We start from the raw sequence: 16,357 nt of genomic DNA, 5'->3' as shown, positions 1-16,357 counted from the left end.
CCCAAGAACCTTTCTTCTCTGGGTCCTGTCACCCTGGGTGATGTGGGCTCATCTCTACAACCTGCCTGATGTTTCCTCCATGCTCCACCTCAGGCCTTCTTTCCTGGGGACCTCTCTCCAGTCTCTAGTGTCCCCCAGTTCCGAAAGTCTCCTTCTGTCCTCTCAAGAAATCATTTTTTCCCCCCAAGTTCCAGGCTGGGATACTTTTCCCCTACATAGGTTTCCCTCAAACTGTTTTTGTTAGAAACTTTCCCTTTCCCCACAGGCATCATGAAACTCAGGATGCAGAAAAAAAAATCTGTTTCCACACTGAATAATTCTTCTGGAAGGAGAGAAGAATGCCCCAGCAGAGTGAAAAGAGCAGGAATCATAGTACCAGAATCACATCACCTAGAGTAATCAGAGTAGCATTTACTGAGCACTTTACTGCGTGCCAGACGACACTGTAAGCAGTTGACAGTTTAATCCATATAACTTGCTGAATTCATTTTCCAAATAAGGGAAGAGAATCCCAGAGAGGTTGAATAACATATACCAAATGGCCAGGGGGGACTGAAGCCCAGCCATCTGACCCCACAGCCCACCCGCTGGTGGACACAGGAGAACGGAAAGACCTGGAAGGTGAGCAGGCTGTATGTGGAGGGCCTGAGGGCCGCCTCCAATCTCTGGGGACATCAGGCCTGATAAGGGAACTCCTCGTCCCGTGAGGCACTGGTTCAGCGGCCCCTCCAACCCCCTTGTGCTCCCAGAGGTTGCTCTCTAAATCTACAGAGGCCCGGCCGGTGCTCAGAGGCAGACAGTTTGAGATTGGCTTACAGATAAGGCTGTGTGCTTTGCCAAAGTGGAGGGAGGTCTATGGGTCTTTTGAACGTTCAGAGGAAAGAGCAACGGATGACAGACGGAAATGTGGGCTGGGAAAATCGCAGTGCATTTCTCCTGGCTGGGTCCACACATGAGAAGAGCCTCGGAAGAAATTGGTGGCTTGCTGTCCACGCCTCCAGGCCTTTGCCCACACAGTGTTCCAGCCTGAACTCACTTCCCCCACCTCCTCAATTGCCTGACTCCTCCTCCTCCTCCGGGTCAATGATTAAATGTGGCTTCCTCCAGGAAGCCTTCCAGTCCTCAAACTGAGCAGCACAGGGCCCTGTATCAGTTTCACCTGACTTTCAAGCAGGCCAGACTCAGCACCACCAGATCACTACTGGGCAAACCTCAAGCATTTGGATGGGGTTGGGGGGCAGGGCAGGCTCCAGCTTGTCAGAGAGGGTTCACACCTCAGGGCAATGATCCCCAAAGGGAGGACACTCCTCCACCCTCTGACCCCCAGGTCCCTTCTGAATTTCCTCCCATCTGGGGTATCACCTGGGTGACCAGACCGCAGTGACTTTAAAATCTTTTTCTTTCTGGGTCTGCTGCTTAAACCTCAGGGGACTTGAGCAAGCTACCTGGGCTCTCTGGGCCTTTTCTCATGTAGGAAGTGGGGATGATAACAGGACCTATCTCATAGGGCTACTGTGAAAATTAAAAGAGGTCTCAAAGCAAATGCATCATTATTGCCGTCCTCACCGACTACCGAGTTTCCCAATTTCTAGAGTGTACTAAGGTCGGCGTGCAGGCCCAAACTCAGCAATGAGGTTTCCTTGCGCCCTCCAGAGGCAGCTCTCCGGTACTACATCCTGCCAAGCACCACTCAAGATCCTAAAGGTTAAAAGTGACACCCTTTAAAAATAAGCGATCCAGCATGGTTTAAGTCAAAAGAGAATTGATCTGCCACCACAGCCATATGCTGCGCCCTTCCCTGGGAGGTCATCCACTGGCTGGCTCCTTCTTAAACATTCAGACCGCAATGACAGTGTTACCTCTTCAGATAGTCCTTTTGGGCTCCCTATTTATTTAACACTGAGCACCTGCTCTAGGTCACTACAGATCTGCTGCAAACACCAATGAAAATCCCTTCCCTCGGGACGCCTGGGTGGCTCAGTGGGTTAAGCCGCTGCCTTCGGCTCAGGTCATGGTCTCAGGGTCCTGGGATCGAGTCCCGCATCAGACTCTCTGCTCAGCGGGGAGCCTGCTTCCCTCTCTCTCTGCCTGCTTCTCTGTCTACTTGTGATCTCTCTCTGTCAAATAAATAAATAAAATCTTTAAAAAAAAAAAAAAGAAAAGAAAATCCCTTCCCTCATGGAGGTGACATTCTACTGGGGGAAACAGAGAAGTAACAAACATTCTATCGAGTATACCAAGTGGTTTCAAGTGCTAAGGAGTAAAATAAATCAGGAGAGGGTAGAAGAAGTATGTGGGGGTGCAATTTTTGACAGGTCTGGGGAGAGGCCTCACTGAGCTGCAAGCCTGTGAATTAAGGCTTGAAGGAGGTAAAGGAGGGAGCCATGGGGAGATCAGGAGGAAAGCACCCTGGGCAGAGGGCAGAGGGAACAGCAAGTGAAAGGCCCTGGGGCAGGACTATGACCTCTATGAGGTGGGAACTGTCTTGTTCCCACTCTGAGCACATAAGAGTGGTCAGAAAATATGGCATGGTTGGATGAAAATCCCAGGGATAGCTTTTAGGAAAAGGTTGCTCAGGGCTCAAATGATGGTGCCAGATTGTTACCTCCTCCACCTGATGACTTCATTCTCAGCCAACTTTTCTTCCTGTGGTCTGAGATAGTGACTCAGCTTCAAATCTTACCCACAAAGCTAGAATCTTGAATAAAATCTATGAGATCATTAAAACTATGAGAATGGAATATGATACACTGACATATTTTATATTTGGAAAATGTTGCAATATATATAGAGAGAGAAAAAGAGCTGTGATTTATTGAAAAAAGAAGGAGGTGGAGGAAAAAAGAACCTACCTCTCAATTTTTCCAGCAAATCTCTAATAGAACCCACTGGTTGAGTGGATCACAAGCCCACCCCTCACCCAGCCAGGGTCACGTCAGCTAGACCAACCACCGAGCTGAAGGTGGAAGCCTCTAGCATGAGAGCAGACTAAGAACACAGGGAAACACCTCTTGGATAGAGGAAGAGGTAACAGCAAGGGGAGGCTCCCAGTGGGCCCATAGGCAATGGGGAGACCACTGGCAGAGGTGGCTGACCCTAACTTGTTCTTAAAATAGAAGTCTGAGGGAGGGGTGTGAGGTCAACAGGAGGGTGGGCTGCCTCTCAGTTCTAGGGTCCCAAGAGGTTGGGATGAAGATGGGATGAGGGTGGGGCTACAACCTACCAGTAAGCTCAAGGAAGAGTCTGGTATTTATGCTGTGCCTACTGTATACCTAAGCCCTGACAGCCACATCTCCTTCCAATTTTCCAAGTAGATCCAGCAACCCACTGCTAGGAAGGCCATTCAACCTACTCTCCATGGTGGCCCTAGCATCCAGCCCAGCACAGTGCCTGGCATACAGCAGGTGCTCAATAAATGGTTCTTGCTGAATGAACCCTGTGAAGGAGGTAAATTCCTAACCCCATGACAAAAATAAGGACACTGAGCTTAAAAAGTGGTCAAGGCAGAACCTGTGCTAGAGTCCAGCTGGGCCCAGCCTCCCAGTGGGCCATTCACGGGACATACCTGGAAGTGTGAAGTCCCTCCTCCTTCCCTTCCTGCTCAGTGGTGACACTGGTGGGGGCTTGGGAAGATGATGCCTAAGCCAGCGCAAGATGGCCCCAGGGCTCCCAGAGCTCCAGGACTCCTTGTCCACATGAAACTGCCAGCCACCTTTGGGTATCTGAGCTACCTCTGCCCTCAGACAGGCCCATCAGCTGCTCCCTCAAAAGCCCATGAAACCTGCCATGAGCAGGTACCTCTCACAGTCTGTCTCTGGAAGGGTCCCATCTTACAACCATTGATTCAACTCCAGGTTCTCAGAGCTTTGGAAGGAATAAGTTCAAAGAGAGAACACATTTTTTTTGTTGGGGTGTGTTTTTTAAAAAGAGGACAGAAGATCCCACTTCTCAAGGCAAGTCCCTCGGAATTGGAGTGGGATGTATGCTAGAGGGTCCATGGAGTTTGCCCAGAGTTGAAACCAGTAGGGTTTGTCAGGGGTATTAACCTGAACCTAAGGAGTCCCAGTGACTCCTGGTCCTGGTCTACCCTCTAGGCCAAGGCCTGGACCAGCCCTAGTAGGATTCAAAAAAGAAGAAAGTGGGCTGATTTTTCACTGGGGAGAGAGAGATACAGAGGAATGTCCCACTCAGACCCATCCTGGCCTGGACCTGTCCTCCGGTTCCCCATGGCTTAAAGCTTTGAGGGCTTTCCCACTTTAGGAGAGCAGACAAGGAAAACCACATGGGGTGGGGGACAAGAGAGGGAGCCCTTGATATAAGCCACCCACAAGACCTGGTTTTCCAGAACCACCTCTATTCCTAAGGGAAATGTTTCACTCACTCCACCTCCCCAAAAAAGGAGACTAGAAATCCTTCCCAATCATTCCTCCTCAGCAGGTCCCAAGGGTGATAGTGGCTGGGCTACACAATGGTTACAGCACAGACCCTGGGTTTGGATTAGAATTCAGGCTGCCTCCTTAGCCTGGGGTCTCTAACAGGTGACCTTAGGGGTCTGAGCCTCCCTGTTCTTGAAATAAGATGAGGATAATCATGCCTAAAGAAATTTACACACACAATATGTTCTCAGCAAATGCAACTTATTAAGGTAGAGGAAAGGTCCCAGGCTGAAGGTGACCCAGGAGACCTGTGAACCAGGAAAGGAATGCAGAGGGTAGCAGTGAGGAGGAGGCCAGGGGAAGACCTGGGCCTGCACATGGCGAGACTCTAAGTGTCTGAGCAAGAACCCTGGGTGCCCAGCCACCAGAAGCCCGGGATGGGGGTGGGGGGCTACTTCCACGGGAGCTGGTGAGCACCCGATGTGTCCCTGGCCTTTAGTACATGCCCATGGTCCAGGACATGCCCCAGGTTCTTTGTCTTCCCTGGTTGCTCTCAGTCTACGGGTCCCTCTGGGTGTGATGTGTCCCCCGCCCTCCTGAGGTCACCTGCCTCCCTAAAGCCCCATTCACTCCCTGGCAAACCCACCCACCTCCAGATGCCTTCCAGCCAGGCCCCACACGTGTCCTTGTCCCCCTGGACAGGGACCCTCGGCCAAGGCCACAACCTGACCTTGGACCTCACTCGCGTCCTCGCCCTACCACCGTGGCCCCCATGGGGTCCACAGAGGATGTGCAGCTGCTTTGTTTGGGAGCTGGGGTGCGGACCCTAGGGCGGCTGCAGCCTCCAGGAGCCCCTGCACCAGCCCCAGGTCCAACCTCTGCGTCACCATCCCAGGAGAGAGTGTGACCCCAGACCCCACCTTCCAGCGCAGGGAGGAAGGCTTCCAGGTGTCCCCACCCCATCCCCTCTGAACCCCTTCAGATCGTAGCTCAGAGGCCTAAGTCCACCACCAAAGAGCTTCAGCTAGCTGTCTGCCCTCTCCTCAGAAACCCACGAGGACCAGGCCTGCTTCCAAAACCTTTGGTTGCCTCATGCTTGAGATTGTCTACATATTAGGCATTCAATTAATATCTGCTCCCTGAATGGCTGAATCAGAGAATCGATGCTTTAATAAATAAAGAACTTGGTAATTGGTCAGGTTTGTGTTTGGACAAATGTGCTGCGTCTCCTTCCCTAGCTATCAGTGCCGTACCAAACTCTAAGCACCCTGTAGTACAACATCCGTGTATTGGTCCATTTGAGACTGACAGAAGAAGGTAAACATTTTGTGGAGCACACCTCACAGCCAGAAATCAAATGCCTCTCCGTGGTGTCTGGGTGGACAACTGCCTGGCATCACAGCTTCCGGTCCTGGTTTGGCGGGCCCCACCAGCTGGCTTAGACCGAGGACTTGCCCTTCAACAACTGTTTCTGTTTCTCACTGTGATTTTTGGGGTTCTTTTCTTGAAACTTCTGCCACCAAGTCTTCCCACGCAGAATAAAAATATTATATGTCATGTTCGCTGGAGGATGTCTGAAATAAAACACACAAAACCACATTGTGCAACAACGTGTATAGGAATTCCTACTGTCTACACTTTGGGTGGTGACGGAGGCTTAAGTTTCTGAGGGGTGAGCATTCAACGGCCCCTCAGGAAGGTCTGTCATGTGTGAAATTCATTTTGCCTCTGGGCACCAGAGAGCTTCCAAGAAATTCCTTCCCCTGCCCCCAACTTTGTGGTAACACAGGCTCTCCACAGCTTCAATTCGCCTCTGTGGGATGGAGCCACGGTCTTGGCCACTTCTTGTGATATCTTCTAAAGGCACAGAAGGGAAATGACAAAACTGATGTATAAGCTCCAGTCAGAATTGTGAAGTGCATCAAGCTTCCAGAAGCTCTTGAAATCTTCCATCTCTAACTTCTGCCACATTCTGGGCTCCTCTTTGACTTTCAGTCCTGTGTCAGAGGAGGAAGCTGGATGTGAGGCAGTAGTGGCTGGCCTGAATAGGTTACCAGTCTCAGGAATCATAGTGTTTTAAAGAACACCTTTAGGGAAAGCAATGTCACTCTTGTGGGCAATTTTAAGTACTGCAGATTCCGAATCGTGGGGGAGGGACACTTCACCCCCCACGGAACACCACAGCTTCCTTTCTCTGTGGACAAGATGAGCACATAACACAGTGTTGGGCAAGACCCGAGGGGCCTTGGGAAGCTGCTTTTCCCTGTGATAAAGAAGTGTGTCTCAAGGGATGCAGACAGAGACACATAATTTCAAGATGCAATTACTGCAAATGCATAATCTTGTAAGCCATTTACTTTCTAGTGCCTACTCAAGGTTACAGCCACTGTGTCAGAGCCCTCTCATCAGGGGGATAACAGACACATTCAGCAAGTGGTACAGACAGACCCTGACTGGTCAACATGGCCTCTATCAGAGCGGAGCCCTAGAGGGCCACTGCTGGGCCAGGCCCTTCATTTGCAGGACCCCGGGGGAAGACTAAAAAGTCTGTGGGAGGTCCTGGAAGGGATCGTTCAATATTCTAACCACCAGGGCTGCTGACCCAGGGTGAACAAGCCAAATGTCAGCCCTGTGGTCATCTCCTCCACAGCCTCAGCCCTCCCTGCCCTCGTATTCCTCTTTTCCAATCTTTCAGGCAGAGGCTGTACCATCTCCTCTTTTTTAGTGGCCATCAGTGCGAAAATCGGTGTGACCTAACCTAAGGGATACTTTATGGAGGCCAGCATGGACCCAGCCAGGAAATCCATACCCGGCTGTGCATCAACACCGGGCTCCTAGCCTGGGCCATCTGTACCCTATGAATACACAACGTAACTCCAGGATGACCAGGAAGCTCAGGAGCAACATTGGCACGGATACCCATGAGTTCTTCAGAGGAAAGCAGGAGCTAAGAGCCACTCACGATTGCTGTTTCCTCCTGCAGCACATGGTCAAGGCCAGCAGCAACAATGCTGTGACCACGAGGACTCCCGCCACCGAGCCAGCACCAATGATGATGTTCCTCTGGAGGAACTGCAGAAGCTGCTCACATGGTACGGTCTTATCTGGAATCTCTAAATGAAAAGACACATGGCAAAGTAAACAGAAAGAAAGTCCCCATACAGATCTGCAGGGACGAACCTGTTAGCTCTGCTTACAGCAGAACTGAAAACCTTAGAAATTTGGCCTCTGGCTCCAGAAGTCCTCTGGGGGAAGAAACTGGCTTTGTTTAGGAAAATACACTCCTAAGCTATTTGGCAGTGACATGAGATGCTGTGTGGTGCTGGAGGTGAGACACTGAGGGTATGAGCCCAGCAAGCAGCAAAGCAACCAAAAAGAAGGGACAACAAGGCACAGTTTGCAGGAGAAGAAGAATAGAGGAAGGTCAGATGGAAGGGGGAAGCAGGGGCCCCCAAGGGGGTGGAAAGTTCTGTAATGACTACTAAAAATAATGGAATCAAATACTCAGTTTCGAGCTATCCCCCATCACCCCGCCCTCCCAGCTTCAAGAAGTTCCGCCATATATAGCGTCTGCCTCAAGTGCATAGGTTTGGCGGAATCTCATTCACAAGGATAAACACGCTGCCCGATGAACTTCAGCTCTTACAGCCTGTAAGGACTTGCCAAAATCTTGAGGGTAGATTTTGAATGCCACCGTGTGTGGGCTTGGGAGCACAAGACAATCTTAGCTGGAGACCCCAGCCAACATCAGGGACTCCTAGAGCTTCTGTCACTCCACTCGTAATGTGACAAAAGCAGGAAGCAGGGAAATGGGGCATAGACGTTCCATGATAGGAACTGGATGGTTTGGTGTGGAGAAGCGCTGAGCAGGGGCTAGCAATGCAGGCCGGGGGATGCTGGCCAAGGGCCATCTTGGGTTGTGGGAAGAAAATTGGAAACGTCCAACTTGCCACTTCCATCTAAGCTACAGTGAGAGGCAGCAGCACCAAGCCACTCCAAGGGCTCTGTTGGGAAAAGTCAGTACATTGCTGGTAGGGATGGGCAAATTGCTACCCGTTCTGAATGGGCCCAGGCTCAGGTCATCCAAGGCTGAAGACCAGGGACTAGTCAACATTTGGGTTTAATCCCTCCTACTTGTTAGAAAGTTCAGTGTGCAGTAATGGCAGAGGCTCAGATGATGATGCCCGTGTTAGGAAGGACCCTGGCTGTGTAGAAATGACTGAAAGTAGCATCTTTTCAAAAGGGTGGTCAAATCCCCAGAGTTAGTTTCATTCATCATTTTACTGGCAGATTGTATGCATTGTGGGTAAATAAAAGGCGTGCTGACATCTCCTCTGTTAAAATACCATGAAAGGCACAGATGCATTCTGAAGTTACCTGTTCGTGTCTTGTTTAGCTTATAAGCTTATTAGTTCGTAAGTGTCTTGTTATAACTTATTACCTGTCTTAGCTGTTTCTTCAAGTGTTTCTTTATTTATAGCAGTAAATGGCTCATTCATATTCCTGTTGGAGAGAGAGGATTCTTTATCCCTCTTCTCTGAATTGTGATCTACGGAAGACAAAAGACAAAATGTGTTTATCTAAAAACAACCATTGGCCTGTGATTAGTTCTAGTTTTTGTTAAGATTTTATTTTTAAGAATCTCTATACCTAACACAGGGCTCAAACTTATAACCCTAAAATCCAGAGTCACATGCTCTAATGACAGAGCCAGCAAGGTCCTCCTAAGTAGTTCTATTTTTTTTAAGATTTTATTTGTTTATTTATTTGACAGACAGAGATCACAAGTAGGCTGAGAGGCAGCAGAGAGAGAGTTGGAGGGGGGAAGCAGGCTCCCCACTGAACAGAGAGCCCGATGTGGAACTTGATCCTAGGACCCTGAGAACATGACCTGAGCCAAAGGCAGAGGTTTAACCCACTGAGCCACCCAGGTGCCCAGTAGTTCTATTTTTATGATAAAAGTAACTTCCTCTCAGGGCACCTGAGTGGCTCAGTCAGTTAAAGGTCCGACTCTCAATTTCCTCTCAGGTCATGATCTCAGGGCCGTGGGATCGAGCCCTGCAGTAGGCTCCACACTCAGCACAAAGTCTGCTTGTCCTCTCCCTCTGCTCCTTCCCCACTCACACTCTTCTCTCTTTCTCAAAGAAATAAAATCTTAAAAAAAAAAAAAAAAGATTTGGGGTGCCCGGGTGGCTCAGTGGGTTAAAGCCTCTGCCTTTGGCTCAGGTCATGATCCCAGGGTCCTGGGATAGAGCCCCGTGTTTGGGGCTCTATGCTCAGCAGGGAGCCTGCTTATCTTCCTCTCTCTCTGCCCGCCTCTCTGCCTACTTGTGATCTCTGTCTGTCAAATAAATAAATAAAATCTTTTTTAAAAGAAGAAGAGTGAGAAGTAATGAACCGTGTACCCCCAGAACACTTCAAGGCTGGAGTCCCCAAGCCCAGATGCCTTTGAGCTGAGTGGCAGCTTTGGCGTGAGTTTGGTGAATCTGCCTGGGCCGAGTTCTCAAAGAGGTGGGGATCAGACAATGTGGTTGACACCACTGTGGTATGAGACAACAGCCTCTCGAGGTCTTAATTATTTCTGGAGAAGGAGAGAAATGTGATCCTTCTTTAGCCTGGCTTAGAAAAGAGAGAAAACTTCCAACTTAAAGTGAGTCATAATTACTTGACTACGGAAATGCCAGCTTGTCTAATCAGTCAAGAGATTAATAACCACAGAGACACAGAAAACTCCGGACAGTATAGAGTTAATCTGCTAAGGGGTTACACTGGCCTTGCTCTTTCACAGAGGTGTGGAAAAGATTGACTCATCATTTGAACACAAATTTTCACCCTCTGTGTCTCTGTACCACAAAAACAAAACCAGAATTAGAAGCCACTGTCTATGCTTACCATCAATGTGGCCTGTGATTTTGATCATTTATTGCATTTTTTTCGGTGAGACAACATAAGCACAGTTACCAAGTTTTGCCAAATGAGGCCGTTTCCAGACCTCGTTTCAATGGTAGAAAACCATTAACTATGAGAGAAACAGTAGCCCATTATTGAAGCAAGGACAACAAGCTAAGCCCCATGAGGTAGACTCAATTCAAGTGCCAGTCACATCCTGGGCCTGGTCAAACTGTGCTAAATGAGTCGAGAACCAAGAAATTTGGGTGTTGTTTTCGGGGAAAAGTTGAAGTCTTACATCATAATTTCTCTGTTTTTCCTCTTAGGAGACTAGCACTGAAATAAGACTCTGATTGCTTCTCTTAAGAGCACCTTACTAGGGCACCTCGGTGGCTCAGTGGGTTAAGCCTCTGCCTTTGGCTCAGGTCATGATCCCAGGGTGCTGGGATTGAGCCCCACATGGCGCTCTCTGCTCAGCGGGGAGCCTGTTTCCTCCTCTCTCTCTCTCTGCTTGCCTCTCTGCCTACTTGCGATCTCTGTCTCTCAAATAAATAAATAAATAATCTTTAAAGAAAAAAAAAAAGAGCACCTTACTGCTGCACCGTTAACTGAGAACTAGGTTCCCTTCAGCAGAGCTCAATCAGTAATAGCTGGAACTCGCACACACTATGCACAGTTTAACAAGACACTTCACTTCTCAAAAAAAAAAATAAATAAATAACAAACATTTCCTCAGCCCTCTTCCTACCCAGCTCTTTTCACCATTAATTTTGGCACGGGGCGGGGGGGCAGGTATGGTTATGGCCGCTAAGGAAGATTTGTGTGGTCTAGATTTCCTACTCCAACAGAACAGCTTCAGAGCAGCTGGCCTCTGACAAGAGGCCTGGTCAGCCTCTTTTTCTTATGTGGTGTGACCTCTACTACTGTCTGCAGGGGGTCTCTTCTTAATTCACTCTCTCTACTCAAAAAACCTTGGCAAGCAGTCCCTCATCTCTTGTGCTCTCAAAGCTCCATTCAAAGAACCTGAAGCACTTGTTACGTCCCTTCCATTTTAGCATAGTTATAGCTAATAATTATGGATGACGCTGACTTTCCTATTGGCAGTGAAATCTTGGAGGACACAAGTGCCTTCCTTGTTTAGCTCTCAACTCCTGGCACAGCACCTCTCACAAAGTAGGAGATCAATAGCTAGGTCTTGAGTGAGAGAAGGAATCCTGAAGACTCTTGCTGAAACCTCATGAGAGACTCTGAGCCAGAACCACCCAGCTAAGCCTGATTTGTTGGCCAAGGTTACAGTCCTTTGAAGGCTTACTGGTACCAGAGGGTCTGTTTCCAAGACAGCTCACTCACACAGATGTTGGCAGAAGGTCTCATCTCTCCACTAGCTGGAAGCATCACAAGGGCCTCTCCTTAAGTCAGTGGACACTACTGAAATGTCCTTATAACATGGCAACTGACTTTCCCCAGAGTGAGCAATTCAAGAGATAGCTGGGCAGGAAACAAAATGTCTTTGATGACCTGATCTATGAAGCAGAACACCATCACTTCTGTCATGTTCTATTCATTTGAAGCAAGTCACTAAGTCCATCCCACACTCAAGAGGAGGGGGACCAAAGAATTTCTGGACCTATTTTAAAGCCACAGTAGAAATGAAATTCCAAGGAAGATAGCTGAACAAAGGAAATATTTGCTTATGTCCATATAAACATAAGGATTTTTTTTAAGATTTTATTTATTTATTTGACAGAGAGAGATCACAAGTAGACGGAGAGGCAGGCAGAGAGAGAGAGAGAGGGAAGCAGGCTCCCTGCTGAGCAGAGAGCCTGATGCGGGACTCGATCCCAGGACCCTGAGATCATGACCTGAGCCGAAGGCAGCAGCTTAACCCACTGAGCCACCCAGGCGCCCCATAAACATAAGGATTTTAATCAGCTCCCTCCAGTTTTGTGGATGGAGAGAAGTGACACTATTACAAAGGGATCTACACTCTACAGGAAGCCTGGACTTTGGTATATGACCCATCCCATTAAGCAGAGACCCCTGAATGATTGAACCACATGTTGAGGTCAAACCATATGAAATATGACAGATTTTTTTTAAAAGATTAATTTATTTTTTTTAGAGAGAAAGCAGGGAGGAAGAGCAGAGGGAGAGGGAGAAAGAATCTCAAGCAGACTCCCTGCTGAGCGCAGAGCCAGACACAGGGCTTGATCTCATGACCCTGAGGTCATGACCTGAGCTGAAATCAAGGTTGGATGCTTAACTCACTGAGCCACCCAGGAGGCCCTTAACCATTTTCGACCTATAAAAAACAGTAAGTTCAGATGATTCAACCTGACATTATACTCCCAAGGTAAGTTTTCTAATCTATGTATTTCTTTTCATTGTGAGACTCCTAGAAACTCAACACCATTGATTATCAAGATGAGTGTAATGATCGATTTTTAATATGATCCTTTGTGTATTGAAGGAAAAAAGAAAAGAATGGCCTCCAAACCTAGTTTAGATTGGCAACTGTACACCTTGGGGGTCTGGGAAGATAGAGGAAAATAAATCCATTTTATACTCCAGGCACTGAGTCAAGCTCCTATAAGGAAGAAAAATCACACACTGAAGGAGCCAAAAGTAAACTTGAAGAAATAGAAAGACATCCCCATTCCAGCACAGAATGACTTACCATCAGTTTTCCCAAAGTGAGTAGTCATGTCTGTCTTATAAATTTAATGCATGACTGTCTTAGAAATTTAATGCAATGCTAATAAAAATATCGACAGGCTTCTAATGAAGTTACACAAGTTGATACTAAAATTTATGTGCAAAAACAAACATGCAAAAATTGCGAGGAAAATACAGAACAAACAAAAACTACAAAGAAGGGGCTAGTCGCATAAGGCACTAACACAAAGTAGTTCAGCCTCTGTAATTAAAATAGGGTGGATGGATGCCTGTGTGGCTCAGCCTGTTAAATGACTGCCTTTGTCTCAGGTCATGAACCCAGGGTCCTAGGATCAAGTCCCGCATCCGGCTCCTTGCTCAGCAGGAGCCTGCTTCTCCCTCTGCCTCTGCTGCTCCCCGTTTGTGCTCTCTCTCACTCTGACAAATGAATAAATAAAACTTAAAAAAAAAAAAAAAAACAGTGTGGTACTGTTGTATACAGCAACCAGTAGGCCAGTGGTTAAGATAGAAAGCCCAGGAAGAGAGCTAGGACATATGGAAATTTAGTATAAGATAAAGGAGGTATCTCAGATCATCAGAACACAGATGGACTTTTTAATAAATGGTGTAGCCATTTCAGAGAAAAATGGCATGACTTGGACTGTGTTGATTAAATCATTCGAACCCGTGTATGGTTCTCAGTATAAAATCATTCTCTCACAGCTGCTGGTATAGACCTAGGTGCCAAAGAGATGCTCAACTACATTGAATTTATGATCATGAAATTCACAGAAGGAAATCTATAGGACAAATTCAGGAATGTTAGAGGTATTCATTTTAAAGAGAATTTGGGAGTAAATTAATCTCCAAAAACCATCTAGGTCAATGATTCCAAATGTTACCTGTAGGTAAGTCACTTGGAAAATAGGCATAATTGTGTGGAACCCCGGACTCCACTTTTAGAAACTCTCGTAGGTTCCAAAAGTAAGGGTTGATAATCTCTTCCCATTTCTCATCCTCTACCCCATGGTTGATGCTTGGTCAGGGTTGAGAACCACTGACATAGTTCATATTCTTATTCCCAGGAAAGACCACATATTTGCCAGCTTCGACAGTGACATAATTAGCCTATTTTTCCTTTTTAATCTTTCTAGCTGCTTCGGGAAGAAACATTTCATGGGATGCTAGTTTCTTATCCTGTCTTCAGAGCCAATGTGCTCCCCCCACAATTGGGTCTGTGTGGTGAGCCTTTGCTCATCAGCTAAAGGAGAACACTTTCCCACAGTCCTCATCGTGGGGAGGGAGAGAACCCCTCTGGGCTATCACTTCAAGAATGTGTTCTGTACCTCACCAGTCCCTGCCCGCAGGGGGAGAAAGGGACTTCACGAGTAAGTTTGGGAAGAGGATTCAGGTACCTCTGGCCATCCGCTTCCAGAGAGCAAATATTTTGACCTGCTCTTCAATGCTGTGAATTTTACAGAATCAAACTCTCTTGTGGTGGGGTTTTGGGGAAACCATAGGTACTCTTCCTAATTCGAAAAGAAGGCACCACATTATCCAGCCAAGTTTTCTAGAGAAGATAGTCTGAGGTTCATCTATAGGATGCTTAGCTCAGTGTCACATTTGCTTCCAAACTCAGGTACAAGAAGATGAGGTATGACTTATTGGCCCCCAATTCCGAGTACGTCCATTTGCATTTACCATTAGTAGAAATTCTGTCCACGCTGCCAAAGAGAAACCTTGGTGCAGTAGAATACCCAGCAACATTGAGTCCTTTGATGAAAACTATGGTGGGGGTGGGGGGGATGAAAGAGAAAAATTTGTATCAGTACACACTTTTGAGTGAGCACTTTGGGTCCATATTTTGTTTTAAGTGTTGAAATGCTGACATAGAATTCCACTTGTATTTGGAATGTACATTTGAAAGTTTACATGTCAACGTAGAGCAAGGCATCCGCTAGCTGCTGACTGGAGAGGCTGGTGCCCATGCAGAGTCTGTGGGAAACAAACCTCAGGAATTGAAATTCACATCTGTATGCAAAATTCCAACACAGTGCCCATTTCTCGGCTGCCCAGGGCACTTCCCTGTACTGCTGGGAGTTTCTGATACATAATTCTATCCTTACAACCTATGATCAAACAACTGTCTTAATTCTCAAACTGCTACTTAAAAAAAAGTAATAATCTGAAGCTGCTTTTGGGAAGAGTGTATTTTTCTTTTTTGTTATTTCTCCTGGTGTGCCCTAAGCCAAGTGATTTTTTCACCTAGGTCTTATCCATTGAATGCGGGGACTAATGACTGCACCAGCTCTCCCCAGGGGCTAAGCAAAGTATCAAAGTATGCGGGGGGGAGGGGCGGGGGGGAGGGAGGGTGTATATAAAGTGTGTGCAGGACAAAGTTATGATGTTACTCAGGGCTCCTGTTGTAATTCCAGTTCCTATCTTCTGAACAGCCTCCAGAAAGTGAGAACCTGCTTGACACATGAACTCCAAGGATCCCCCGCAAAACAGAAGGATAGGCACATCTGAGACCATAGATTTGAAGGCTATAGAGAGGTTTGCAGACAATTCTTTCCTTCCTTTCTTGATTTGTCTTTGCCACACATGGAGCTGTTTTAACAAATGCTAAAATGATAGCACTGTATAGATCACATAATACAGAGACCTATAGGAATATATGCACCGATAGTTTAAAAGACATATACTTGCTTTCTGAATTCATGTCTCTCTTTGTAATTGATTTGCCTGCTGTTCTGGTTTCATCAAATGGTGTCCCATATGGAGCCTTGTAAAACACTTGCTGTAGAATTTCATCTCAAGTGAAGTAAAAAAGACGTGTTAATACCAGCCTTGGGGGATTGACATTTTTCTCTGTAAGTACCTAAAGCAGTCTACAAATACAGTAAATAGATGATATTAAGCTCAGGGGACATATGAAATTACACTCTGAAATACCTTGTCTTGGGAAGGGAAATCCTAACTCCTACAATCATTTCTGAAAAAGTGTGATTGAGCTAGATGTCTTGAGAAGTAAATACTTCCCATGAAAAGATAATGCAGCTAGAAACTTTGCCCCAAACCTCATGACATTTAGTGTCATTATCTTCCTTCTTGCTCCTGTTATCATTCTGACCCACCTCTGAGACTTCCCCAAGATGGCCCATGTATTTTTTTTATTTTTATTTATTTATTTGACAGAGAGAGAGATCACAAGTAGACAGAGAGGCAGACAGAGAGAAGGGAGAAGCAGGCCCCCTGCCGATCAGAGAGCCTGATGTGGGGCTCGATCCCAGGACCCTGAGATCATGACCTGAGCTGAAGGCAGAGGCTTAACCCACTGAGCCACCCAGGCGCCCCTGGCCCATGTATTTTTATAGGATAAAGTCCTCCAGGGCAAACATAAAGCAGAACAGATTTTTAAAAGTCAGAAAGCTCTT

The sequence above is a fragment of the Enhydra lutris genome, unplaced genomic scaffold, assembly GCF_002288905.1.
Source record: "Enhydra lutris kenyoni isolate GAN:26980312 unplaced genomic scaffold, ASM228890v2 scaffoldscaffold44, whole genome shotgun sequence".
Lineage (NCBI taxonomy): Eukaryota > Metazoa > Chordata > Mammalia > Carnivora > Mustelidae > Enhydra > Enhydra lutris.
Note: the sequence above shows the minus strand (reverse complement) of the source record.